At 40.7% G+C, this 26,493-nt stretch overlaps 1 protein-coding gene across 3 annotated transcripts in view; it reads left to right on the top strand.

Annotated features, from left to right (window-relative positions):
* Positions 1-22,819, top strand: part of PURA (purine rich element binding protein A) — a 29,622-nt gene extending 6,803 nt beyond the window's left edge. Inside the window, exons 2-4 of one of the 3 annotated variants that reach the window (XM_083748680.1) lie at positions 18,711-18,776; positions 20,149-20,228; positions 21,477-22,819. The gene's annotated coding sequence lies outside the window, so the exon portion shown is untranslated. The remainder of the gene's footprint in view (positions 1-18,710; positions 18,777-20,148; positions 20,229-21,476) is intronic. The other 2 variants (XM_083748679.1, XM_083748681.1) reach the window with 2 other exon arrangements.
* The last annotated feature ends 3,674 nt before the right edge of the window (positions 22,820-26,493 follow it).

The raw sequence follows: 26,493 nt of genomic DNA, 5'->3' as shown, positions 1-26,493 counted from the left end.
GCAACAGGCATTGTGTTCAGAGGAGCGATTCATGTCTAACCGGCTTAAAATTATGAAAACTGAAAGTGAAAAATTCTGGCATTGATATATACAATGCGTAAAATATGCTTCATATGAGTAATAGAATGCGCTTGGCCCATGCATACCTTGATTTCAAACTTAAAACAATTTTATTGGAGAATCCAGAGGGCTATTGCTTTAGAGGTCTGCCCAGATGTTGGGCAATGGGGACTTCGGCTTTGCTTCCCCGTGAACTGCAGACCCTGAGACACATTCCAAGGCACAAATTACTCTGAAACTCATGCCAGTTTCTAAAGATGTTCACCATGTAGCACAGAGAGCTGCTGTTCAATAAAGTTGAGCATTCCTGTAGCCATTTAGACCTAGTTATGTGGTTTAGATGCTGATCTTTGCCACGAGCTTCATTGAAAGGACTGCAAGCATTGTATATTACAAATTCTACCTTTTACAAAGTTCATCAGTCATTTTAGCTGCCTGCAACCTTGGCCTCTTAAACAAGAATTTGTCTTCTACAAATTTTAAAGCTTGTTTTAATGTTAGCATCTCTTACCTGGTCATTCTTCTAAAGCGTTGAAGAGGCAGTATAAAGGTGACCTCTGAATAATTCCTTTAAAAATAACTGCAGATGTATGGGGGTATCTTGCAAACCCTTTGAAGAGTTTTTAAAATGGCCCCCCAAGAATCCAGTGTTGTTCATAAAGTTTCTAGTACTTTTCAGTATGTGCTCTTGTACAATACAAAGTTTTATCCCATTTTGCAAAGACTGAAACTAATATTTGCTGTAAGGGGATGGGGCTAATTCTTGCCCTTTAGGTGCAGTGCTAAACCATATGTAGATTACCTGACTACGGGTAACAGACAGAATCTGTTCATTTCAGTTTTTGAAGACGAATGCATTTTGTTGTGTTTTTGACTCAATAAACTGCCCTGTTAGTTTTGCAAAACATTGAGGCTTTTTAGTGTAACTATGTTCCTTGGGTAGTATTTAGCAAAGTTTTGCTCAGGATAGACCCATTGTAATTCATGAACATGTCTATGGCAGGCCCACTAATTTCAGTGGGTCTACTCCTGAGTTAAACTTAGTTGAATCTTCCCCTTTATTTTACATTGTGAAAACAAGTCTAAAGGAGTTTAAGTGTGGCTTGAGTAGTGGCCACAGAAATGTGTGTCCCTTCCCAGTTTGCTCCTTCCCAGTGTATCTTCTGTTATCAAAAGATAGGTAGGATCAAATATTTTGGTAACGTGTACCACATATGCCATATCTCATACGGCTTTTCATTTCTCCACATACAACAACTGTAGTGGTTAGCTTTGATGCTAATTTTAAAACACATTGAATGTGGAGCTGCCCTTGACGATGGCATGGAAGCTGCAGCTTGTGCAAAGTGCTGTTGTTTACCCCTTGGTGAATATTTGGAAAATGGGTACATGTTATACTAGTCCTGCGACAATTGCACTGATTATGGTTGCTTCCAGACCCACAGAAAAGTGCTGGTGCTTTATTTTTCATAGGCCTTCTCATCCGGCAACCCAAGTATCTTCAGACTTCCTTGGCCTGTAGAGAGACCATCACACTGTCTTTGCTCGGGAAATCAGTCTCCGCCCTGTGCAAACGTCAGGCTCTTTGCTAGAGTTGCCCGTGTTTAGATCTTCTAGATCAGGGGTTGTCAACCTGGTTCCTACCGCCCACTAGTGGGTGTTTCAGGATTCTAGGTGGGCGGTAGGGGGTTCAACGGCAGAAACTGAATCCTCCTTCCATTGAGCACTGATGGGCAATAAGGAAATTTTACTATCAAGAAAGATGCATTAGTGGGTGGTAGGTATAAAAAGGTTGACTTCCCGTGCTCTAGAGGGTGTTTATCCTTTCAGAAAAAGTTGGAACTTTGTTTCAGTTTTTATTTGGCAAAACTGACTGAGTTTCTTTGCTAATTAAAAAAAAACACCAGCTGCTCTGTTTAACTTCTTTTAAAGATAAAGTTTGCTTATATATTACTGAATGCTGGAAAAGCAGCATATAAATGCTTTACATAAATAGTTTTGCTGTTGAAATGTTGCTTTATTAGGTTAGCATATATTTATTTTTCATTAGAAGTTGCTGTTTAACATTCACTCTAGAAGTACACGTTTTTTCCATTAAGTTCCTCCCACAAAACAGCCTCCTTTGAGAGGTAAACTTTATAACAATGGCATTTATAATTTTGTTTAAGTAGATGAAAAGTTGCAATTTTTCTAACAACCCAAAGGGTTTTTTGTAACAAACATCCTTAATGGCATCTGTTTCTGTGAGCTTGTGTGTTGGTACCATATTTAATTTGAATATGAATAATTAGCTTGTTGAGGGAGGATCTAAAGTAACTTCAAGCATATATGCAAATCGCTCTTTTGTCAGACTTGGAAACAGCAGAAGGAAGCATCAAGTGAAAGTATAATTTTATGTGTATCCCTGTTAACTGAACTATATAGAGTTCAGATGGATCAATGGCCTTGCTTAGACTATCGTGGGCCTTTATCGATAACTGCTATATAACTAAAGCTGATTTAGTCTTATTGTAACTACTGTAATGATTTGGAACAAATGTTTCAAGAAAAATAGTCAACCTAACCTGGGTTGTAGATGGGGTTGTAATTTGGCTATTTTGAATTTCAGACGTTCATATTTTTAGGCTCAGGTCATAAGGATATTCAAATTTGAGTTTTGTTTTCATAGTTCCAGGCTCCTTAAGAAACCAATAACTCTGCCCAATTTTCACCCAAAAATCCACTTTGTGGATTTGTAAGTCAGGCAAACAACCATTGATTTCCCTATAGAGGTGGCTTGAGATTCTTGGAGCTTTTTGTATTTGCTGGACACCAGAGGTACTGAATGCAGAGGATATTTATACTGGTGAACTTACGGTACTCAAGGATTTGCCTTCGATTGACCACCGTTGTCCATTCTAAAATAGTGTGCTGAATGCAAATCAAATTATGTTTCTTCCTATATACATAAAAATGTAAGGCTGCCATGGTATGGCCCTCATTGGAGGGTTGCAGTACCACGTCACAGTCCTGGATTTGAAGGAAGTCAGGGGAGAGGAGAAAAAGGGAAGGCATGTTGCACAACACCAGTGGCCACGGCATGGGAGTAAGAATGGAGAGACACTGACAAGGGGAAAGTATGAGTAAAGCAGGGATGGAGGAAACAGTGGCAGAAGCTTGTGTGAAGTCCCTTTCAATGCAATGCAATATCTGAGGGCTCTGCATCATTGGAGGGAAAACTAAGAGGGGGGGGGGACAGCCAGGGCTTGGCAGGGGTGATACTGGTGAGGCCGAGAGTGGCAGTTTACAACAAGGTCTGAGTACAGTGAGAAGGGAGTTTGGAAAGGCTCTGTTATGTTAACTTTTGGTGTTAGCGCCTGTGTTGTACCTATCTCTACTCTTTCTCCTTGTTAAACTTTTTATTTAAAACAGCAACCCCTCAGTCTCCCTCCTCCCCTGCTTTATTCAAACTTCTGCCTGTTCTTTGAGTACAGGGAGAAAGAAAACAAGGGCTGTTTTAAAATTCTCCCTTTTCCAGTCCTCAACTGCCTCATGTGAGAGAGATAAAGGATGTGGAGCCCTCAAACATTCCATGGTACACTGTGCTGTCTTCAGGATGAAGTACCAGAGTCTATGTAGTACTTCAGAAGATATTTTATTAGCAAGCAAACACATATGCAGGCGACTCCTCGCTTACACAGGGGTTATGTTCTGGGCTCCTGCACAGATAAGTGAAATTGTGTAAAGTGGGGAGCACTCTAAACCCCCTCTCTGCCGCTCTCCAATCCATACCAAAAATACTGTATCCAAAAATATTGACATCTAGAATTGAAGCTCTGGGGCCAGCAGGACGCTAGAGGATTGTGGGAAAGCAAAGGAGGCTTTGCTCCCCTACACAAAGCCCTGCTGCACCTCCAGTCTCTTCAGTGTGTCCTCCGTCCCCACTGAAGCTCTCTTTGGGTCTCCTTGCAAGCCATGAGGACTCTCCAGCTCTCTCCCGCCATTACTGGTTTTGAATTGAATTATCTAATCATTTCCTGGCACCACACATATGTGCAGTTGAGCACAAGTAGAACAAGTGTGAGTGGGGAGTCGCCTGTATGTACAACATCCATCAGCCGAACCTAACATGCTCTAACTGAATAAGCTAACTGGCAGCCTTGCTCTTAGGATTCTATTCATCTTACAGGATCATTTATCAGCATGAGGTGTGCAGGCAAAGGAAGCTGCAGAATTGGGAGAGAGGAGGAGGCATGAAAGTGAGAAAGGTCTGTGTGCAAGAGAGAACTGAAAAAAGGATGAGGGTGAAAGTGTTGTGTATGTGCAAAGGGAGCAGGAGAGCACAACTGGAGAGGTGGCGGCATGTCGGACTAACATTGGGGGCAGGATCAATGTTAGGGGGAGCGGAACTGAGCTATCTGCGACACAATAGATGGAAATGGGTTTTCTTTGTGTGCAAGGGAGAGTTGAGAAAAGTAAGGAGGGTGGAAGAAAAAAGGGAGTGAAGGTAAAAATGGAATGGGGTTGAAGAAGAAAGCAGGGAGATGAAAGGGTCTGGGGAATAGGAGGGGTTGGTAGCTTCTTAGTTGGGAAGAATGTGCAAAGGGTACTGCATAGTTGCCATGTGTGAGAGGAAGAAGATGCAGGATGTGGCCTTGAGGGTGGTTTGTGTGCAGGGGGGGGGGTTACACAAAAGGAGGGGCAGTGTAGAGGTGAAGCTGGAAACAGGTGCATAGTAGGACTGCGGAACAAGAGAAGTGCTTTCAGAAATGGGCTTTGGAAGGCAAAAGTGAACTTAGTTGCATGGCGTGGAAGGGGAAAGCTTTTAGAGGTTTATGGGGGAATAGCCATGCAGAGAGCAGGGGCACAGACCCTAAATATTTTTGTCAGTAGGTATTAATATGTTAGTTTAGCCTAGGCTTGATAGATTTATGCAACTCTTCTTAAAATGAGTTTTGTGTTTTTGTCAGTTGCTGTTTTAGGGGCGATCTTTCCAAGTTTACTAACTGCAAAAGTCCTACAATCTCTGGTCATAAAAGCTTCAAACTGAATTGCATAGTAACTTGTAGAATACAGTGGTACCTTGGGTTAAGTACTTAATTCGTTCCGGAGGTCCGTTCTTAACCTAAAACTGTTCTTAACCTGAAGCACCACTTTAGCTAATGGGGCCTCCTGCTGCTGCTGCGCCGCCGGAGCAAGATTTCTGTTCTTATCCTGAAGCAAAGTTCTTAACCTGAAGCACTATTTCTGGGTTAGCGGAGTCTGTAACCTGAAGCGTATATAACCCGAGGTACCACTGTAGTTGAATATTTCAGTTTGTGTGTGTTACTTAGCATATCACGTCTGTAGACTGCAAGACTCTGGGCAAAGTCTTGGTTTGCTTTTGCTGTTATACAATTTCTGATGATATTATATAGTGCTTAGATTGATGAGCTTTAGCAATACAAAGTATGAAAATTCTGTTCTTTAAAGAATTGAGAAAAATTGTATATCAGTACAAAATCAAGGAGTAGCTACCTCTTTGAGAAAAAATTAGTCAAGAACGGTGGAGTAAGAGCAGTTTTTTTGCTTGGTTTTTAAATGCTTTGAGGTTCAGGAATCCCATATTTTTCTGACCACCTAATTTCTATGCCCACCTAAAACGTGGTTTAAATTTCCCTCCTTTTGGAATCTTAGATTATGTAAAAAATTTCAAGAATATTGCAGCAGGTTCCTCTTCTGTGGTGTGGTGAATTACAAGGTTCCAAAACATATATTTCTTAAATGTCAGGTTTTGAATGAAACAATTATTCATAGGTGTGTTTCACTGATAATATAATTTTTATAGTCTCATCCTAACTATGTTTTTTGGATGTAAGCCCCACCCAACTGAGCTTTATGAAAATAACTTCCTATTTTTCCTAGTAATGGTGCTAAGAAGCAGTGGAATTTTTGAATACTAGACCCCAGGTATTTAAGAGGAGGAAGTTATTGTGCCAATTCAAAAGTCCAATTGTGCATGGAAGTTTAGATGAACAGCAGGAATGCAGGGCCCCCCTCCTGTTTATGCACATTCAGTATGTGTGTGGCTGCGCATACGTGCATTGTGCCAGATGGCAAAAAATGCTCCTAAAAGAGTCCAGAAAGGTCCGAAAGGTGTGAAAACTGTACCTATCAATCCCACAAACCCTTGCACCGACTGCTGAGACCTGTGCAGAGTTGGAGTTTGAGCAAGGAGGTTTGGAGGGAGCGGTGGAGTTTGACGGAATTTAACGTCTGGTAAGTGCTGCTGGTTTTTAAAGGTGTTTTCAAGGATTTCCAGAGGTTTAGAGGTTTCTTCAGGCTTTGCCAATGGTGTTTCAAATATACACAGTTTCACATATATGCGTGGTGCCTCGGAACATAATGCCCATAAATGGGGGGTTGCCCATACTACTAATGTTTCTGTAAGTGTCCATCATCTTGTATCTGGAGGTATATGGAATCAGAACTTAAAAGGCAGACTTTTCCTGTCCCAAGTACAGTATATTCATTACTTTAACTTGCGAGGCTGTCAAAAGAAGGGAATCTAGAAGAGAAAATGCTCAGAGAAGGGAAAATGTCCTTTAATGGGAAGCTGGTGAGCTTCCTTGAAAATAAAATAAAATGTTTGGGATGGCGGCTTGCATTACTATTAAAAGCAATCAATAAGATAAATGCAAATTCCACTATAAATGCTATGAAGATGCTAACAAGTAGTTCAAAGATAAGCCATTATTTCCGAGGAAATAAAACTTCACCATAGACATGGCCTTTGAAGGATGTGGGACAGAGCAGGCCTTTTTAGACATCCATGTATATAGTAGGAAAAGAAGCTGCCAGCACCTTCTTGGCCTTCCATTAGTGCTAAGATCATATGGATTCCTCTGACTTCCTTTCAGTTGGATCAATTTGGAAATGAGACTACATTTATTCTAATTTCTGGTGACAAATCAGGATGTCCATCAATTGTGTTGATATTCTTGGTTACGTGGTAGGCTGTGTAGTTTCTATAGTAAGGAAATATCAAGGCTGTTTTGACCAATTTTGTAACAGCTTGCTTTTGAGTGGGGCTAATTTACTACTCATGGCATTGTGCACAAGAAACAACTGTTTAAGTCAGTATGCAAAAAAGAATGAGCATGGTGCACTTGTCAGATTACTAGTGTATATGTTTGGTGTTGTTTTCTTTTTTAACCAAGATTAGTGTCATGAAACTACCAGCTGGCATTACAGAGCTAAATCAGGTGGTACTCAAATCCTTGCACTGAAGCAGAATCCAGAGTACTCCAGACATAGTTATGAACTGAGAACGGGACTGTGGAAGTGAGGACTTGTATTGTGCCCATAGATTTCTGGTGTGGGGGGATAACTTTTGTAGTTTAAGGTTAATTAACTTTCTGACACTCTGATCCCAAATGCTGGCATTGCCACGACTTGTTTTTGGCACGCAATAGAAAGAAGGCTAAGGTTTTTATATATTATAACCGTCTGCCTCTGGTGCTGCAGAAACATCTTGGCAATGTCTGTATAATACCCTGGGTTGCAGAAGTTGTGATGTAGTCCCACAGTCAGTATGGCAGAGGTATGGTTTATGTTTTTAACATAGCAGTTTGAACCATAGTGTAGCTCACGGTGTAGGCATTTATCAGGACCAGGCAGAATAACTTTTGGTTCTCCTTTTTGGAAATGTGCCATTACCAGCCAGCTTCAGTCTCCTGCCAACAGCATCCAGGAGCTCTGCCTTTGGGGGCAAATCTTAGGAAATGATTACTTGGGTTGGGGGCAGGGCCTGCACACAAGCTTAATGGCAGCTTCATGCCAACTCTCCTCAAGTCATGAGACAATAAGCACAATGGGTGATGGCTTTTGCAGTATGAAAACAAAAAGTAAAGTAAATAGAGTTTGGAGACAGATGCTTCAAACTGCTGGCTCATGCCTTAAAGAAGAAAAAGCCCAGAAGCTTAGTAAGAGGCATTAGGGGAAAGTGTGTTGTGAAGCTAAGACAGAGGAGGTATCAAATTCTGTGCTGCCCTCTACTCCTTGGACAATGCTTAGGTGCATAAATACATAGATGCATAAATCCATAAATGCTTATTTGTTGAGGGTGCACCTCAGAGTTCTGTCAGGTGAGCACAGAAAGTTCTTGAACCAGCCTATACTGAAGATGTAAAATGATGAAAGAACAGAAATTGCCTGGGTTTGAATGGTTTCAGTGGGGGGCTTCTATGAGACCTTCTGAGCTGAGCTGACCTCATGGCTGAGCAAGCTGCTCAATAAGATTCTTGAGTGGGCTACCATACCAGACATGGGTAAGCAATCTAAAATTGTGGTTCTCTTGAAGCCTAGTCAGTGGCCCTTGTGGCCTTTTACTATCCCATAGCACTGATAAACAAAGATGACAAATTGCTATCAGCAGTGATGGTCCTCAAACTGAATGTTTTCATCAGTGACTATATTTCCCCTGATGAAACTTGTTTTATCCCTAGGTAGAATATAGCAGACTCCATCAGAATGGTGCTGAATGTGGTTATACAGAATCCCAGCAGTACTGTTCTCAGTGGATATCATTAAGGTATTAGATCGTATTGAATGGACAAGGGGGTTTGGCGATAAATGTATCTGTTCAATCCAACAGCTCTATTCAGTCACAACAGCAACAATTCGAATGAATGGGCCTGTCTTCCCTGGTGTAAATCCCCATAGCGCACTAAGCAGGGGTGCCCCCTGTCACCCCTATTGTTTGCCTTGTTGACTGAAGTTTAGCCAAATCAGCAAAGGTACCTGTGACAAAGAAGGTTTAGTGTTGGCGAAATTAATTGGTTACAACAATTGAAGCAAATAGTTCACATTTTTAGAGGGTCAAAAGTTGTCCCATGGGTACCCTTACCCTTTCCTGATTTGCTTTGTGCAGCATGGGGAACCCATTCCTGAATGTATACTAAAGGTTTGGAAGCACTGGGCCGGGTTTCTGCCCCCCACCCAGCCATCCCATATTATTATTTTCCTACTTCATCCTGCATTCTGGAATAGGGATAAAGATATGCATTATAGAGGAGGGAAGCCAGGGGTCTATTTTGAGTTCAGGATATCATATAGATTTTGAGTAGAATCTCAGAAATATAATCTCTGATCTGATGCCGGCTCTTCTGTCAATAGATAGTGCAGAATTTATTTAATAGTACATAAGGCTCTGGTGTCTGCCCTTATGGAAATAGTGAAACACTGGAAGGCAGCAGCAGGATTCATCGTGGCTGGACAGGATCTGGGAGATGGTTTGCGCTCTCGCTCTCTCTCTTTTCCCCCCCCTCCCTCCCTCCCAACTTAGATGAGTGTGCTGTAGTTTTCTATGCCTTCCTCCATGCAAATTAGATTTGCTGTAGTGTTTCTCTAAGGAAGGCAATTATCCATGTCTTGCCAACTACTGTCAGGGCTGTAGATCTTCAACAAAGCAATAACTTGCCAGTGAAGCTAACTCATTATTCGAGGAAAGAAGCACAGCTCGGGCCTAGCATTCTCAGAAACTCTTTCTAGGAAGTCTTGCCCTGATGAAGCCGTTGTGAGGATGGAAGGTGAGCCTTCCCAGTGCTCAGTAGGACTCCTCCTCTTCTGGGTCTTTCCCACACTGTCTCAGGTGGTTTCTGTGCGCAAGCATCCTCTGCTCTGCCCATTTCATTGAGTTCTAGGAGAGTTCTAGGAGACTAGGGAGGAGAGGAGCTGGTTGCAGCAGGAGGTGGGGGACTCACTGGATTCTTCAGCAGCCTGTCTCAACTTTGTCTCTTGACCACCCTCCCCTCCGGCTTCTGCTTCAGCCTCAGAGTGCAAACTGCTCTCTGCCGTAGCCTCTTCCTGTTCACTAAAGCCTGCCACCTCTTCTGCAGCTGATGCCTCCTTCCAGTCTGCTGTTTCTCCCTTTCACCCCACCACTAATTTCCTAGGCTTGGTTCTCCAGGGGGTTCCCCAACTGATGTCTCCTACCACTCCTTTGCATCCAGCCAGTCCATGGCAGCTACTAAGTGTGTTGTAAAGTCTTGTATCTTATCTGCATGGCACTTAAGCTTTTGACTTTGTAGTACTGCTCTTTATGTTACAATGATGTGTGATAGTTTGTGTGATCAAGGTTATAGTTCCCTGTTTTAGTCATGAATAGATAGTTTTCAAACATTCTTGTTATTTCAGAGACTGCCTTCCAACTTGGCCCCATACAATAGCCAGATGGGTGGGGTATAAATAATAATATTGTTATTCTTATATAGGCAGACAGTGCAGATGCTTAAGAAAGGTGTAATGTGCTGATGATGGTAACCTCTCAGCAGGATTTTAGCTAACTGGAGCTTCCAGCTCATCCTCAAGGGCAGTCTCAAATAGAGTGCATTCCAGTAATCACATCTCAGGTTTACCAGCATATGAACCACCATGGCCAGATTATCCCTGTTGAGCAATGGCCATAGCTGGTATACTAGCCAAACCTGGTAGAAGATACTTTCAGCTACTGAAGCCACATGAGTCTCTAGTGGCAAAGATGAATCAACTACGAGGCTGCTCCTTCAAAAGGTTTGTGACCCTATCCTGAACAGGCAAATAGGCAATTTCCTGGATCCAGGAGCAACTCACACACAATTCCTCCATCTTGCCAGGATTTAATCTCAGTCTTTTGACCCTCTCCCACTTCATCCAGATACTGGCTCAGGAATTGCATGCCCACTCCTGATTCAGATACTATAGAGTACTAGAACTGAGTGTTTCCAACATACTGAAAGATTTGATGCTCTAAATCCCCTAATAACCATGCCATGAGGCTTCATATAGATGTTATATATGGGGACTAACACGTAGTCGCCCAGTGCGGCTCTTCAGAACTGGTCCTGCAAATAGGAGTGGAACCACTGAAAAAGAGTGCCTCTGATCCAGGCAGATACCATGGTTGATAATATGAAAAGCTGGTAGGAGATCAAGTGTAGCAGAGTCACACTCCCCCAGACCATTTCTCAATAAATGTGATCCAGCTGGGTGACCAGGACTGATTTGATGCCAAAGCTAGGTTGGAACCAGATTGGCAAGGGTCAAGATAATCAGTTGCCTCCAAGAGTGCCTGTTGTTGATCCACCACTACCTTCTCAAGCAATTTCCACAGGACGGGGATATTTGTGATCAGACAGAAGTCATATACTATTGGATCCAGGGTTGAGTGGATCTGCTTCTTTGAAGTGGCCATGCTACTGCGTTCCTCAGGGCGGTAGGCACCAGTCCCTCATTTAACAGCACATTAGCACACCCTGAACCTATAAGGTAGCTCCACTTAAGCAAGATGGGCAAGAGTTGTGAGGTTAAGTTGTTGGACACATTGTCACCAGGCTGCTGTAACAGAAACTGATCCCACAACACTTGCTCAGTTGGCGCATTACACACCTCAACAACTAAAATAAGAGAAGCATCAAGGTTGCTACAGATGCAAGCAACTTTCTTCACGTGCCTTAGAAATAATTCTCAGCAGGTTACAAAGGACTTTATTGCTCCATCCATAGGGGCAGATAATAGCCCCCTGGCTGCTCTGCAAAGCTCAACTGGATGTAGTGGAAGCAAAATAAGCCGAATTTGCTTTCCTTGCTGCCATGCAATAGGTGCAACTATGTGCTCTCACTCAAGTTTGATCAACTTCAGATCATTCATGTCTTGTGCCATTTCCTCTCTAGCCATCTTCTGGATCATTTTATTTTGTGAAGTTCCCCAGAATACCAGGGAGGCTGCTCAGAAGCGACCATGTCAATAGCTCATCACAAATCCTCATTTCAGGGGGGTACTAGGTCATTGACAGGATCACCAGTTCTGTCTACAGTGGTACCTCAGGTTAAGAACTTAATTCGTTCCGGAGGTGTGTTCTTAACCTGAAACTGTTCTTAACCTGAAGCACTACTTTAGCTAATGGGGCCTCCTGCTGCTGCCGTGCCGCCGGAGCACGGTTTCTGTTCTCTTTCTTTAAAAAAAATAAAAATATTTATTAACAGTTTTTCAATTACAACAAACAGATAAACAAAAACATTGCATATGCTGACACATTTTCTTATCGCTTCTGGACTTCCTCATATCTTGCGCTCCTATGTTCTAATTTAATAAAATTAAAACAACAATTTATTCCCTTCTCTCCATCCTTACTATCTGATTTTCAATAATATGTTTCAAATTTTAGATATATTTATTCCAATCCTTAAAGAAAAAAATTAAACTTAACCTAATAATTATCTAAAAAATTGTTTCTTTCCTTATGTTTATCTTATCTTCATAGTTTGCTTCGTCTGTTTTAGTGGTGCCAATTTGTCTAAAAAACAAGCATCCTGCTTAACATTCATACAGTTTACAATATTTTTGCAAATAAATCTTGAATTTTTTCCAGTCCTCTTCTACGGTTTCTTCTCCCAGGTCTCGAATTCTGCCAGTCATCTCGGCCAGTTCCATGTAGTTTATCAGTTGCATCTGCCATTCTTCCAGTGTGGGTAGATCTTGGGTTTTCCAGTGCTTTGCGACAAGTATCCTTGCTGCTGTTGTTGCATACATAAAAAAAGTTCGATCCTTCTTTAACACCCCTTGGCCGACAATACCCAAAAGGAAGGCCTCTGGTTTCTTAAGAAAGGTATACTTAAATACCTTTTTCAGCTCATTATATATCATTTCCCAGAAAGCCTTCACTCTAGGGCAGGTCCACCAAAGGTGAAAGAATGTTCCTTCATTTTCTTTACATTTCCAACATTTATTATCAGACAAGTGGTATATTTTTGCAAGTTTGACTGGGGTCATGTACCATCTGTATATCATTTTCATTACATTTTCTTTCAGAGCATTACATGCAGTAAAGTTCAACCCAGTAGTCCACAACTTTTCCCAGTCCTCAAACATAATATTATACCCAATGTCCTGTGCCCACTTTATCATTGCCGATTTAACCGTTTCATCTTGTGTGTTCCATTTCAACAGCAAGTTATACATTCTTGAAAGTACTTTAGTCTTAGGCTCTAACAGTTCTGTTTCTAACTTCGATTTTTCCACCTGGAAACCTAACTTTTTGTCTAGTTTAAAAACTTCTTTAATCTGGGCATAATGTAACCAATCTCGGACTTTGTCTTTCATTTTCTCCTGACTCTGCAATTTCCAATTGTCCCCATCTTTTTCTAATATTTCCCAATACTTTGGCCATTTGGCCTCCATATTGAGCCTTTTCCGGGCCTTAGCTTCCAGTGGTGAAAGCCACCTTGGAGTTTTCACGGTTTCTGTTCTCATCCTGAAGCAAAGTTCTTAACCCGAGGTACTATTTCTGGGTTAACGGAGTCTGTAACCTGAAGCGTCTGTAACACGAAGTACCACTGTACAGGAAAAGTCCCCTAAAACATAGCTACAACTCCCATCAGTCCCAACTAGCAGGCTGTAGTCAAGCAGCATGGAGAGGCTAATCCTGCTTCATATCATTCAGGAATTCTCAGATGCCATACATTTTCAGGAACAAACTATGTGATTAGGTCTTTTAGCCATGCAGGGAGGGATACCAAAAGTTCACCAGGAGGTGGTCTGGCCATGGCAACAGGGTGGTTTGGAACCCCCGCCACAGTTTTCCAATCAGCCATCACATTGCCTGGAGCAATGACTAATTTGGGGTTGAGACCTGCCCTGTGTGTTGGGTTGCTTTAGTCCTGAATTTATGCACAATTGAATTAAACTACAGTTTAGGGGCTCAGAATTTTTGGGGGTGGAGGCTAAATTTAAAAGACAATAATTAAGATTATTAGTTTTTATAGAATCATAGAATCTTAGGGTTTCACCAACATTTGGGGGGGGGGGGGAATGTCCAATGTTTTGGGATGCATGTGGCTTGTATTTTGCACGGACCTCTGAGAAGGTGCACTGCATCAGTTTTGCATTCTGTACATGAAAGCACATCTAACTCTGTATGAGTCGGGACGGGTTTTCCTCTCCCCGCAGCAATCTTTCCAATTGCAGCACTTTCCTCCTGTGAGGTAAAAGTAACAACTACCATTAACTTATATGGAAGAAAGTAAAGGGACTCACACCTTCTCGCATCCCCAGTTACTGAGAATCCAGCCTCCTTCTGTGAACAGCGGTCCTATTCTGTGTTGTATTTCTTGGCCACTAGAGTGTGGAAGAATGTTGGAGATTGGCCTTCATATGGTTCCGGAGGTTCTTTAGCAAACTATTTATGGGCTGGAAGAAGCCGTCATCTCTTAGCTCAGTTTTCAGGGACACAATGGCTTCCCAGATGAGAGACGGATGAATCCCTACGATGCTTCTAGATAGAGGTCTTGTTGTTATTATTTGTAATAATATTTTATTGAAATAATTTCAGTTATAAATAAGTGATATGGAGGAGGGAAGGGGGGAAGGGGGGAAGTGAGAAAAAAAGAACAAAGATGTGTAATATATATATATATATATATATATTTGCTTTCGTAGATTTTCACGGGTACAGGAATGCAGGTTTTGGTGTCCTCGGGTGTCTTCCCGTGTAAAAGTTGGGGTGTCTAGGCGACGTTTCGACGAGGTCTCACTCGTCATCTTCAGGCTGGTGCTTTCGGCTTCTTGTTACTGGAACAGAGCGGGATCTCAATGTTTGAATTCCTATAAATACTGTAGAGGGGGTGTGGTGTCTAGCCTCCAATGTTCTGGGCAGAGAGGAAGTTCCCAGGCTAGTGTGCCTTTTCTTCTTTTGTTCCTTAATTACTTGAGAGATACCTTGAGTGATTTCTTGAGTGATATCCTGAGTACCACTTAGGTGGGTCATTAGGTGTGGATTAGTTGCTAAAGTCTTTGTGTCTTGACCTCTTGAACTTTGTGAAGAGTTTTCCTGAGAAGATGGCTGTATTGCACTTAGTTGTGCTTTGGCTTGGCTTCGTGTATAGGGGCGAGCTGTGGTTTTGTGGCTTGTGTCAGCCAGATCTGTGTAGGGATTGCAGGGGTTGCAGCATCCGGAGGTGCCACCATGGATTGGCTACTGGATGGTGTCAGTAATTCATCTGTGGAGAGGGTCTGGGTTTGGGTCTGGTGTGGTTGATTGGTGTTGGCGTTCTGTGTGCCTCTGGATCTGGTGTCAGTTTTTGTGGGGAGGGCTAATTTCCAGATGTCTGGCAAGCGGGATGTGTCGTCACGCTTGTTCATGTTGTGAGGGTGTTTCTCTATCTCGATGGCTTCCATGATTATTCTCTTGTGGTGATGTTCCGTGTTAAAGAGCAATTTGGAATCTGCAAAATTAATTTCGTGTCCTGTTTCTTTCATGTGTTGGAAAAGAGAGGAAGTTTTTTCTTCTTTTTTGACGGCATTCTTGTGTTCTGCGATACGTGCATTTATTCGTCTGTTTGTTTGTCCAATGTACGTGGCTGGGCAGACTTTGCAGGGTATTTCATACAACTGAGTTACAGAATCTCTCAAATGTGTTAATTGCCAATGGATACCAGCAAAACAGGATTACGAAGCTAATCCAAAAGGAAACACCCCCCAAAAACCAAGACACAGAAGAAAACAATGGCATGGCCCTCCTTCCTTATATCAAGGGCACTACAGATAAAATTAGCAAAATCCTCCATAAACACAATATCAAAACAGCCTTTTGCACCAACCAAAAAATAGCCAATATCCTCAGAAACCCCAAGGATAAAATCCAGTTGGAAAACCAAGGGATCTATGAAATACCCTGCAAAGTCTGCCCAGCCACGTACATTGGACAAACAAACAGACGAATAAATGCACGTATCGCAGAACACAAGAATGCCGTCAAAAAAGAAGAAAAAACTTCCTCTCTTTTCCAACACATGAAAGAAACAGGACACGAAATTAATTTTGCAGATTCCAAATCGCTCTTTAACACGGAACATCACCACAAGAGAATAATCATGGAAGCCATCGAGATAGAGAAACACCCTCACAACATGAACAAGCGTGACGACACATCCCGCTTGCCAGACATCTGGAAATTAGCCCTCCCCACAAAAACTGACACCAGATCCAGAGGCACACAGAACGCCAACACCAATCAACCACACCAGACCCAAACCCAGACCCTCTCCACAGATGAATTACTGACACCATCCAGTAGCCAATCCATGGTGGCACCTCCGGATGCTGCACCCCCCTGCAATCCCTACACAGATCTGGCTGACACAAGCCACAAAACCACAGCTCGCCCCTATACACGAAGCCAAGCCAAAGCACAACTAAGTGCAATACAGCCATCTTCTCAGGAAAACTCTTCACAAAGTTCAAGAGGTCAAGACACAAAGACTTTAGCAACTAATCCACACCTAATGACCCACCTAAGTGGTACTCAGGATATCACTCAAGAAATCACTCAAGGTATCTCTCAAGTAATTAAGGAACAAAAGAAGAAAAGGCACACTAGCCTGGGAACTTCCTCTCTGCCCAGAACATTGGAGGCTAGACACCACACCCCCTCTACAGTATTTATAGGAACTCAAACATTGAGATCCCGCTCTGTTCCAGTAACAAGAAGCCGAAAGCACCAGCCTGAAGATGACGAGTGAGACCTCGTCGAAACGTCGCCTAGACACCCCAACTTTTACACGGGAAGACACCCGAGGACACCAAAACCTGCATATATATATATATATATATACACACACACACAAAAATTCAGTGTAATATACTCCCATACATTCTTATATGAAGTGATATAGTGTTATTATCCTAATACACATATAGATATTAATAGCCTACTACATTCTGTATAAACTCATTCCAAATGTTGTCATATTTACCCAAGCAAAGCCTATTTCTCTAAGCAGCTCATAAGTTGTGAGTGTTGTCATACTGTCAATCCATTGATTAAAGGATATCGTAACTTGATTCTTCCAATTCATCTGTATCAATCTCTTGGCCACAATTAGGGTGCGTAGAATCCATTTTCGTTGTCCCATTGTTAATTTCCATACCATAGACTTATAGTTCAAAATAATGTTCTCTGAAAGTTTTAATCTTTTCTGCACAATCATAGTTACACACTCCAGTACTTTCTCTCAAAACTTAGTAAGTACAGAACACTGTACAAACATACAAACACTTTCCCACTGTCTGGGTAGTATTGGAAGTTCCAATACTTTATTCCAATCATTTCTTAAAGTCTGCATATTGGAACTTATTTATTGCCAATACATATTTCTAAAAAGTAATCACTGGCTTTTTAGTTTTGAATGAGTCATCCAATTGCTCCAGTATCTCAGGTATCTTGGACGCTGAGAGGGCTGCCAGCTCAAACTCCCTTGTTAAGAGATGTTGTAATGGAATATATTGCCATTGGGCAGCCTCTGATAGATGATATTTTTGTCTTAAAATAGCATAGGTATAAAATTAATCTTCCTCATCTATCGGTTGGTCCAGAGTCAATACACCTGCTTCCATCCAACTTTTCCATGTTGCCGTATTTTTTGCAATTTTTAGAGTAGGGTTTCCCCACAAAGTAAGTTTGGCATGTGAAAATGGATCAATATCCCCCCCTCCAATATATTTTATATCCTTCTAACTGACTTAGTTGTTGCTGGAGTGAGCTGATATTTCAAATATTTTGATCCTAGTATTGTTCAACCAACCAAAGGTGCTGTATCTGTATATTCTAGAGTTGCCTATGTTGGAAAATTAAGACCCAACAGTAGGTTTCCAATATTTAATATTTGATGGTAAATAAGCAAAATGATATAATTCCAAATTCAGAATTTATAATTGCATTCTCTGCAAGAATGTTCTTGGTGTTGTTGAGCCTCAAAGACGTTTCCTAAACAGGGAGTTTTATCTTTTGAAGGTATGATCCAGATATAAAAACTGGAAGTCCTCTCAGAATATAAATAAATCTGGCAATAATATTTATTTTGAGAACATTCACCTTTCCCCAAAGGGTAGGGTTCAGCCACTCCCACCTATCAATATCTGAAGAAACCTTTTTTATTAATTTATTTATATTAACTGTGACTAACTGTTATATATCTTTTGGTATTAACATAACTAGATACTTAATAGACTTGGAACTAATCCAGAATTGATATACCTTGAATGAATGTGTAATCAGATTTTTGACCTATTGGCATCAATTCCAGTTTGGACCAATTAAAAGAATAACCAGATATTTTACCAAAAACATCAGGATGGGAATACTAGTCTGAGGTTCTCAAAAAAACAAAAGAATATCATCTGCAAATAAAACTAATTTGAATTCAACTGAATTATGAGTTGTATGTAAATACATTTTATGTATATAACATGAACAGAATTAGGCTTCTTTAAAGAAAAGCATTATTTATTTATTAAGTTTCATATTTATTTCTTATATATCATAATAAAAGTGAATTTTCAAAATCATAACTGGACATTCCGGAATTGGGGCAGAAAGAAATTGTCTCTGTCTCAAGCATCATTCAGAATGATTAGGTTCTCTTGAAGATGTCTGGAAAATTTAGGTGTGCAGAGTCCCACTACCCACTATGAGCAGACGGCTTCTGGTTTGAGGCAATTACCGGTACTTTCCCAAAAGAATTCAGGCATGGTAACCTTTATCAGACCCTCTCATCTCTCTAGCAGTTTTAAATAATAAGAATATGAACAATTTTTCTACTCCACATAAACCAATATTTACCAGTAATCTTATGTTTCTATTTTTGTTTTTTTGGCAGACGTTTACCAGTAAATATCGGTTTATTCCTGAAACCAGAAGCCCTAAACATATCTTTGTTTATAAGGTCAGTCTTCATTTCCTGTTTCTGTCCTCCCCCATTGACTTACAAATTCTATCGCCTTCAAGGTAATGACAAACATGTCGTATTCTGTCTTCTGTTGTACTTGCAGCACTTTTCAAATAAGTGAACTTTGCTAGTCTGTATGAACCTAAATCACAAGTGGGATTTTAGCTAGCGAGTCCCGTCAACAAAAGTCCACACAAGGATTTCCACTAATGCAACAGGACTTCCCCCCTCCCCCTGCACTCCCCCAAATTTGCTCCGGGGGGGGGGCAGGAGAACCCCTAGAATGGTTTGCAGAAATGCTTGCAATGGCAAAGCTATATGCTTAGCACCACATTGAATTCCTCCTTTAAACTTTTAGGAAATACTTTTAAACATAGAAAATTTACACTGGGATAACTTTAGTAAAGAAGCCTGGCACATATTTTACAGAAATTTAATTGTTTCCATGCAGATGTTTTAGATCTTTATAACTGAGAGCTTGCGCGAGAACCAGTTTCTTCTTCAGCAACAGATGTAGAATATGGAAGCATGTCTAGATTTTTGGAGGAAAATGTAAAATTAAACATCAGACTGAAAACAAGTTAGAAGTATGTTGTAAATTCCAGAATACAGACTTAAAGTCTCTTTTCCAAAATGAAATTCTTTTAAAAATAAAAGTAGGATTTTAACACTAGCCAGCATTGTACAACCTTCTGCTATGACTTGAAACTGAGGATCAGAGAAGCAGGTTGCTGCTCACAATAATATAATAATGTATGTAATTTAGCTTCAGTTCTTTCTAAGGAAGTCTCTACTATATATACATACATACTTTCAGAATCACCTTGCAAAACAAGATAACCTCCACACTCGGAGGGGCTGTGAAATCATGCATCCATATCTCCATGTACTTGCATTCTTTCCTAAATTTTGTGTGCGCATAGAGAGAGCCCCGTGCATGTGGGAGCAGGAATCTTACTCTTGGTCATTCTGTGTAGGATTCTATGCATGTCTGCCTCATTCATACCAGGGATGGGGAGTCTGTGGCCCTCCAGATGTTGCTGACCTGCAATTTCCATCATCCCTGACCAGTGACCATGCTGGCAGAAGCTGATGGGAGCTGACTCCAACCATTTCTGGGGGCCACAGATTAATATGTTACATCCAATATGCAGAGGTCAATATGGGACCAAGGGAGGGAGGATCCTGTTGCCTCACCATGTTGTTTGTCCAGTTTTGTGAATGTGGGAGCAGCACTCTGTAGAGTTCCCTACATTTGTGATGATAGCACAAATCAACATTCATTCATTCCTTGGGTGAAATCCTAGTGTGTTGTTGAGTCTTTACTGCGCTATCCCAATTGAAAACTCCCTTTCCTCCCCTTTTGCAGCCTCCATTTTTGTGCAATATAATTGGCAACAACTTTAATCTGAGCAATTGACACCGGCCCTTCTTCAAAGCATTCAAAAGGTTTGAGGAGAACCCGTTACCACTGTGGAACACACATGGGAAGTCACTTATTTAAAGTCAATGACAAATTATCTTCAGCACTTACAAATTGCAAAGCAAAAATACTATTACAGTATTAGCCTTTCCTATATAAGCAAATCCTTCATAATTTCAAATGGGAAAGAAGATTATATTAATGGTGTATATCAGTCTTGGTTTTTTACTGTCTATATTGTAATTTTAAAACACTGTCAATATCTAATTGTTTAATGTGAATAGTCCATGTAAAATCATTTCAAGGTACTTCACATTTCCACGCTCTGCCATCAGTATTATTACTGTATGAGTATTTTAAAGGAAACAAGGTAGCTCTGTGTATAATTCTTAAACTTTTCTCATGGGGCTAAATAATAATAATATATATCTTAAGACATGGAATTCCAAAGCCCACATTTGCTAAAGCTCAGTAGTTGTCTCATATCTTAAAAATGGAGTGGTTGTTAACAAGCCAATTTGAAATTGTATATGAAGTAATGAAATAGCAAATATTTAAATATTTTTGATAATTAGAGGCCATCAGAAAAACAGTTAAAAAAATAAGTTCTCATGCAACACACACACACATAGAGAGAAACCCCTTCTATACTTCTATGCTTCTTCCATTACTCCAGTAGCAGGTAGTTAAAATCAGCTTGCAACGTTCCTCTGGCCTGGCATGTCCCTATTTTTCCTGTTTTTGGAAACCCTTGATTTATAGCAAATCTTGCACAAAAGTGGCACTTTAGCATTCTGTACACAGCTCAAGCATTTCATCTTGTTTACTGGTACATCAGAACAAGGGAGGAGGACAATAAACCCTACGTTGTTATTAGTAGTAGTAGTAGTAGTAGTAGTAGTAGTAGTAGTAGTAAATTACATTACATGTAATTTACATTACATGTAAAAACAGCATTAGTTATGCCTAGGGTTGCCATACGTCCAGAACTTCCTGGACATAGCCGGTTGGTATTCAGCCCTCGCAAACAGTGTCCGGATGAAAATCGCTGAAATGTCCAGGAAAATCCGGACGTATGGCAGCCCATGTCAGTAGTGTAGATTTCATTAAAAATAGCTAAAGAACTTGTTTTATTGTGATTTCACAACTTTGGGCAACCCCCCCCAAAAAAAACTTTGCCTGAAAAAGCTCAACAACTGTCCAGATTTTCACTTTTTGAAATATGACAATCCTAGTTATGCGTGAAACTGAAGGACCTTTCTTATACATTTCAGATGAATGGCAAAGAATTCAGTTGACATCTCTGGAAACAGCATTAGTTCCCGGAAGCACTTTCTTCACACGATTATGTACCTGCATACATAAACCTGGAATTCCAAGATTTCATTATTACACTGAGCATTAAAGGCAGATGGATAATCACTTGGTCCTCTAACATATTTTAGGGTGCTGTTAAATTTACCCCTGAGCCCCCCTTTCCAGCCCTAAGAGCCACTCCTCCACCCAGCCTTGTATGAAGGTACATGTCATTGTGAAGAGAGGCCAGTTCAGCCATCTCTGGAATTTCAGCTGATGGGGAGAGTGCAGCCATGATCACAGTTTATGCTAACTATTCTCCATATAGTTGAGCACCTCGTACATGATTGCATGGAAGGATTTAGCAGTGCAAAGCCGTCTTTTCCTTTTTTTTTTCTTTTCAGAAGATGAGGACAAAACCTGTAGCGTATTTTTTCACATGTGAGTTTTCTGAAAAGACCAGGGGGAAAAAATCTCTCAAGAAAGACTAGAATTATATCTCTCAAGTCTCTGCATTATTATTTTTTGCTAGTTAATCTTTATTAGATGTACTCCGATCTCTGCATTATTATTATTATTATTTGGCTAGTTACTCTTTATTAGATGTACCAATATCCATTGGTGGTCATGTTTTTCTGTAACGTTTTAATTATCATACAAGCATACACTGTAAGAGTACACACTTATTAGAAGATTGGAATGTTGAACTAGGCAAAAATATTTGCTTTTATTTATGTAAGTGGCTGCTATCCTGTTTTTATTATTCCTGGCTACCATCTCATAACTGTTGTATTTTGATCTAATGGGCAATGTCGGGCAATGTTCAGACATTCTGTGGTTTATGTATTTGTGTAATTGTATGTATGTAACTACTAACTCTAGATTGTAACTAAGAAACATGTTCGTTTCATTTATTCAGAATAGTATATTTCCTGTCTAAAAATATTTTCAATTATATGAGAAAAGGAATTTATTTTTTTTTAAGATTTGTCCTGCAAGGTCTGGTTTCTCTGCTTTTTAAAAATACTGTCGGGGCCGCTATCTAGTTTCACTTGATAGACCAAAGTTACCATTGACACTGTCTTGCAATGCTGAACAAATTTATATCCTTTGCACTTTAAATGAATATAAGATAAGGAAAATCAAAGTGTCAATTGTATATACATTCACTGTACAGTAGAATGTATATCTTTAGTCAGTCTGACTCTGTTTATAAAGGGGGTATTTTCCTTTGTTGTTGGAAGAGGAGTACTTGAGCAATGTATTTGCTAGTCAATATAAAGTGTTTACATGTAATTACTTAATAAATTATTTGATTTAAGATGCATTATAGTGATTTTTAAGTGTCAACCATTGGGGATATCTGGCTCCTCTCTTTTAAGTTCCTGCTGTTTTGAAAATATTTTAAAGCAGTCAATTTAAATGTATTCAGTTGCTCAAAACTGAGCTTTGAGGAAGACACAAAGCATACACTTCTGCGAGATTTAACAGGACTGCTGAGTATACCATTTTGCAACAGCCACAACATGCACACGTTGAATAAGGAAATATTATATAATTCAGGATTCTAAATGCAGCCGTGCCTACAAAAGATATGCCATGATCTTGTTGATGGCAAGGAAAACATAGGTATATAAAGGAGAATTCTTGGATGCCAAGATCCAAGTTTGGTGAGAGAACCCCAGCAGAGATTTAAAATCACAAAATATGCAGGAAAGTAAAGCATGGAAATATAGGCTGTTAGACTTCTAAAATATGCCCTTCTAAGCTGCTTCCAAAATCCCCCTCTTTCCCTAGCAAAGAAAAAGACCCACACACTTGGTAAATTAAAAGTGGTTTACTTACAAACTCTCCAAGGGTCAGATTCATGTGCTTTTCCATACAGCATTCAAAAAAAGTTGCACGGGCAGTAACACTTGACTTAGTTACATTGGTGAAACTTCCTAAATTATTTGTATAGGAAATTATTAGCATAGGCTTGTAAAAGCCATACAGTCTGAGCTGCAGCAACCAGCTCAAAACATGTTGTGCTTGCCTGTTAGACTGAGGTGAACAAAGGCCTTTGATTACCTTCCCCCCAAGATGAGGGGGAATGACTTAAATAAGCCTGGCAGGACAGCTTACTCTATGGCATTAACTATTTCATGCCTTAATTAGACTTATGCATGTTGGTTGTATGAGGCTGGTTATCCCACAAACTACTTCTCAGACAAATATAACCATTGCATGGGCAATTAATGAAGTACCCACAGTTCTAACTTGACTTGAAGCTTCTCAGAATTGTCTCTTGGTAGTAGCTTGATGAGAATGTCAACTGCCATTTCTTTGGTTTGACAATACGCCAAGTCAACAAGTCCATCATGTGTCACCGCACACATTGTGATATTTCACCCCAATGTGCATTGGGGTTTGGCCCAGGAAACAGGCCCGTTTCCAAACATAAAGATAAATTCACCTGTTGATTTGTAATCCTTTGTGTCTCTGGCACGGTCAACATCTCTGTAACCTGGTAGTTTTGGATAGTTGTCGGCTGGCAGTTTAAGTTTACAGCTCATGGTTCCCTTTAAGTACCTAGCAACTCTTTTCATAGCAGTCTAGTCCTTCTCAGTGGGAAAGCTAACTTTCCTGCTTAGGATTTTAATTTCCCTGCTTAGGATTCCCACTGAATTTGCTATGTCAGGTTAGGTTGTTGTGGTTCAGTAAAGGATCTTTCATATAGCTGACCTGTTGTTGTCTGAGAAGGGTTCAGACCTACCTTTACTCTTTAGAAAGTCAGTCACCATTGGCATGGCTACTTCCTTGACTTCTTTCACTCCTAGACTGTCAAGCGATTCAGTAACTTTCTGCTTTTGACTTAGAGTCAAAAGAATAAGGATCTTATCTTCTATTTGGATACCCAAGAAGAAAGACATATTTCCCAGTTCCTTTATCTCTGCTTCTTTGCTTAGGTATTCCACAACTTCTGTATATTCTCCTTGTTTATTTTCAGTTGCAATACTTAAACCATCCACAAAGGCCAAAATAAAAGAAAATTGTTCATTTTTGCCCTTGGTGTACAAGCACTTCCCTGCATGACCATGTATGTACCCCAGTTGTGTGAGCTTCCTGTGTAGTTTCTCATTCCATGCTCTAGCAGCTTCTTTTAATCCATAAAGCCCCTTCTGAAGTTTGTATACGAGATTCGCTTCCTTTGGTTTGATAAAACCTTTGGCTTGTTTCATTTACAGAACTGGCCATGCAAAAATGTGGTTTTAATATCCATGCATTACACCTTTATTTGTTCAGAAGCTACCATGCTCAAAAGCAGTCTGATGGTAGGGTGTCTCACTATAGGTGCAAAAGTTTCACTGTAGTCTTTCTCATACTCTTGCAAGTAACCTTTTGCCTCAAGTCTTGCATTGTAGTGCTCGATTTTCCCCTTCTGCACCCTTCTCTACCTTAAACACCCATGTGCTTCCTATTGCCTTCTCTGGTGCTGGTGCAGTGCCAGTGTGGTCTAGTGGTTAAGAGCGGCAGACTCGTAATCTGGTGAACCGGGTTTACGTCTCCGCTCCTCCACATGCAGCTGCTGGGTGACCTTGAGCTAGTCACACTTCTTTGAAGTCTCTCAGCCCCACTCACCTCACAGAGTGTTTGTTGTGGGGGAGGAAGGGAAAGGAGAATGTTAGCCACTTTGAGACTTCTTCAGGTAGTGATAAAGCGGGATATCAAATCCAAACTCTTCTTCTTCAATCCCTTCCTGTGCAGCATTCCTCTACAGGTGAGCTTCAGCGGCTTGCATCTGCTCAATCTTTTCCCAGGTGAAAGTTTCTAGGGGTTGCACCAACCTTGTGAGGTAGGACAGTCGTGGGGTTGGAACACTTTTGTTGCATCTCAGTGAGCACCTGACATCTGGCTCAGATCTTCTCAATCTCTTCATCACCGTCTAATGTGGTCTCCTCCTCTTTGGTTGCGCTGCGTCTTGGAATCTACTCCTTCACTTCTTTTTCCTGTTCAGCATCTGTGCTACGTCATGGGACAGTAGAAGGCCAATCTGGACTATCATTCACCAATCCAGGAAAGTTTATGAGGGCTTGTGCTTCATCCTCTGACTCGTCAGAAAAGTCTATCACAGTTCCTCTCTTGTCAGCTTTCCTGTGCTCCTCAAAATGAAGCACATGCCTCGTGCTGACTTTCCCAGTATTCAAGTCCACGTTTCTGAATTATTTGCTCCCTGGAGCACAGCCAATCACAATAGTCTTATTGTGCTCTGGGATCTAATTTGTGCCTATTCTCCTTGGGTACATACGCATAGGCAATACTGCCAAACACATGTGTGTGACATATTAGGTACTCCCTCAATGCGAGAAGTGAAGTTACAGGGAACCGGGCAGAGGGCCTTCTTGGTAGTAGCACCCACCCTGTGGAACACCCTCCCATTAGATGCCAAGGAGATAAACAATTATATTACTTTTAGAAGACATCTGAAGGCAGCCCTGTATAGGGAAGTTGTTAATGTTTGATTTTTTGTGTGTTTTTATATTTTGCTGGAAGCTGTTCAGAGTGGCTGGGCAACCCAGTCAGATGGGCAGTATATTATTATTATTATTATTATTATTATTATTATTATTATTATTCCATGCCAAAGTTCATAAGGTGTACATGTAAGTCCCTTGGCTGGCAGTCTGTTTTGGAGATACACAATCCTATAGTTCCAGTTAGGGAGCAAGTGATTAGAGGCATACCACCTGAGCCATGAATGAAATGTGCATTAATTCTCTGAAACCTAAAACCATGGTCTTGTAGTACTTTAAAGTGTGACATATTTATTATGTATAATCTTTTGTGGAGTAGCATCCACTTCATCAAATTCATGATGTTATCCTCAGTTGGCAAGTATTGATGGAGGCATAGGGCAAATGTAAAAGGCAGGATGGAAATGGAAGTGCATTTAAAGCTTAAATGTATGCAAAACAAGAATAGTGATCATTCACATCCACAGTAATTTGATGAAAC

The sequence above is a fragment of the Podarcis gaigeae genome (genome assembly GCF_964106915.1).
Source record: "Podarcis gaigeae genome assembly, chromosome: 7".
Classification (NCBI taxonomy): domain Eukaryota; kingdom Metazoa; phylum Chordata; class Lepidosauria; order Squamata; family Lacertidae; genus Podarcis; species Podarcis gaigeae.
The sequence above is the reverse complement of the archived record's forward strand: the minus strand, read 5'-3'. Positions and strand labels throughout refer to the sequence as shown.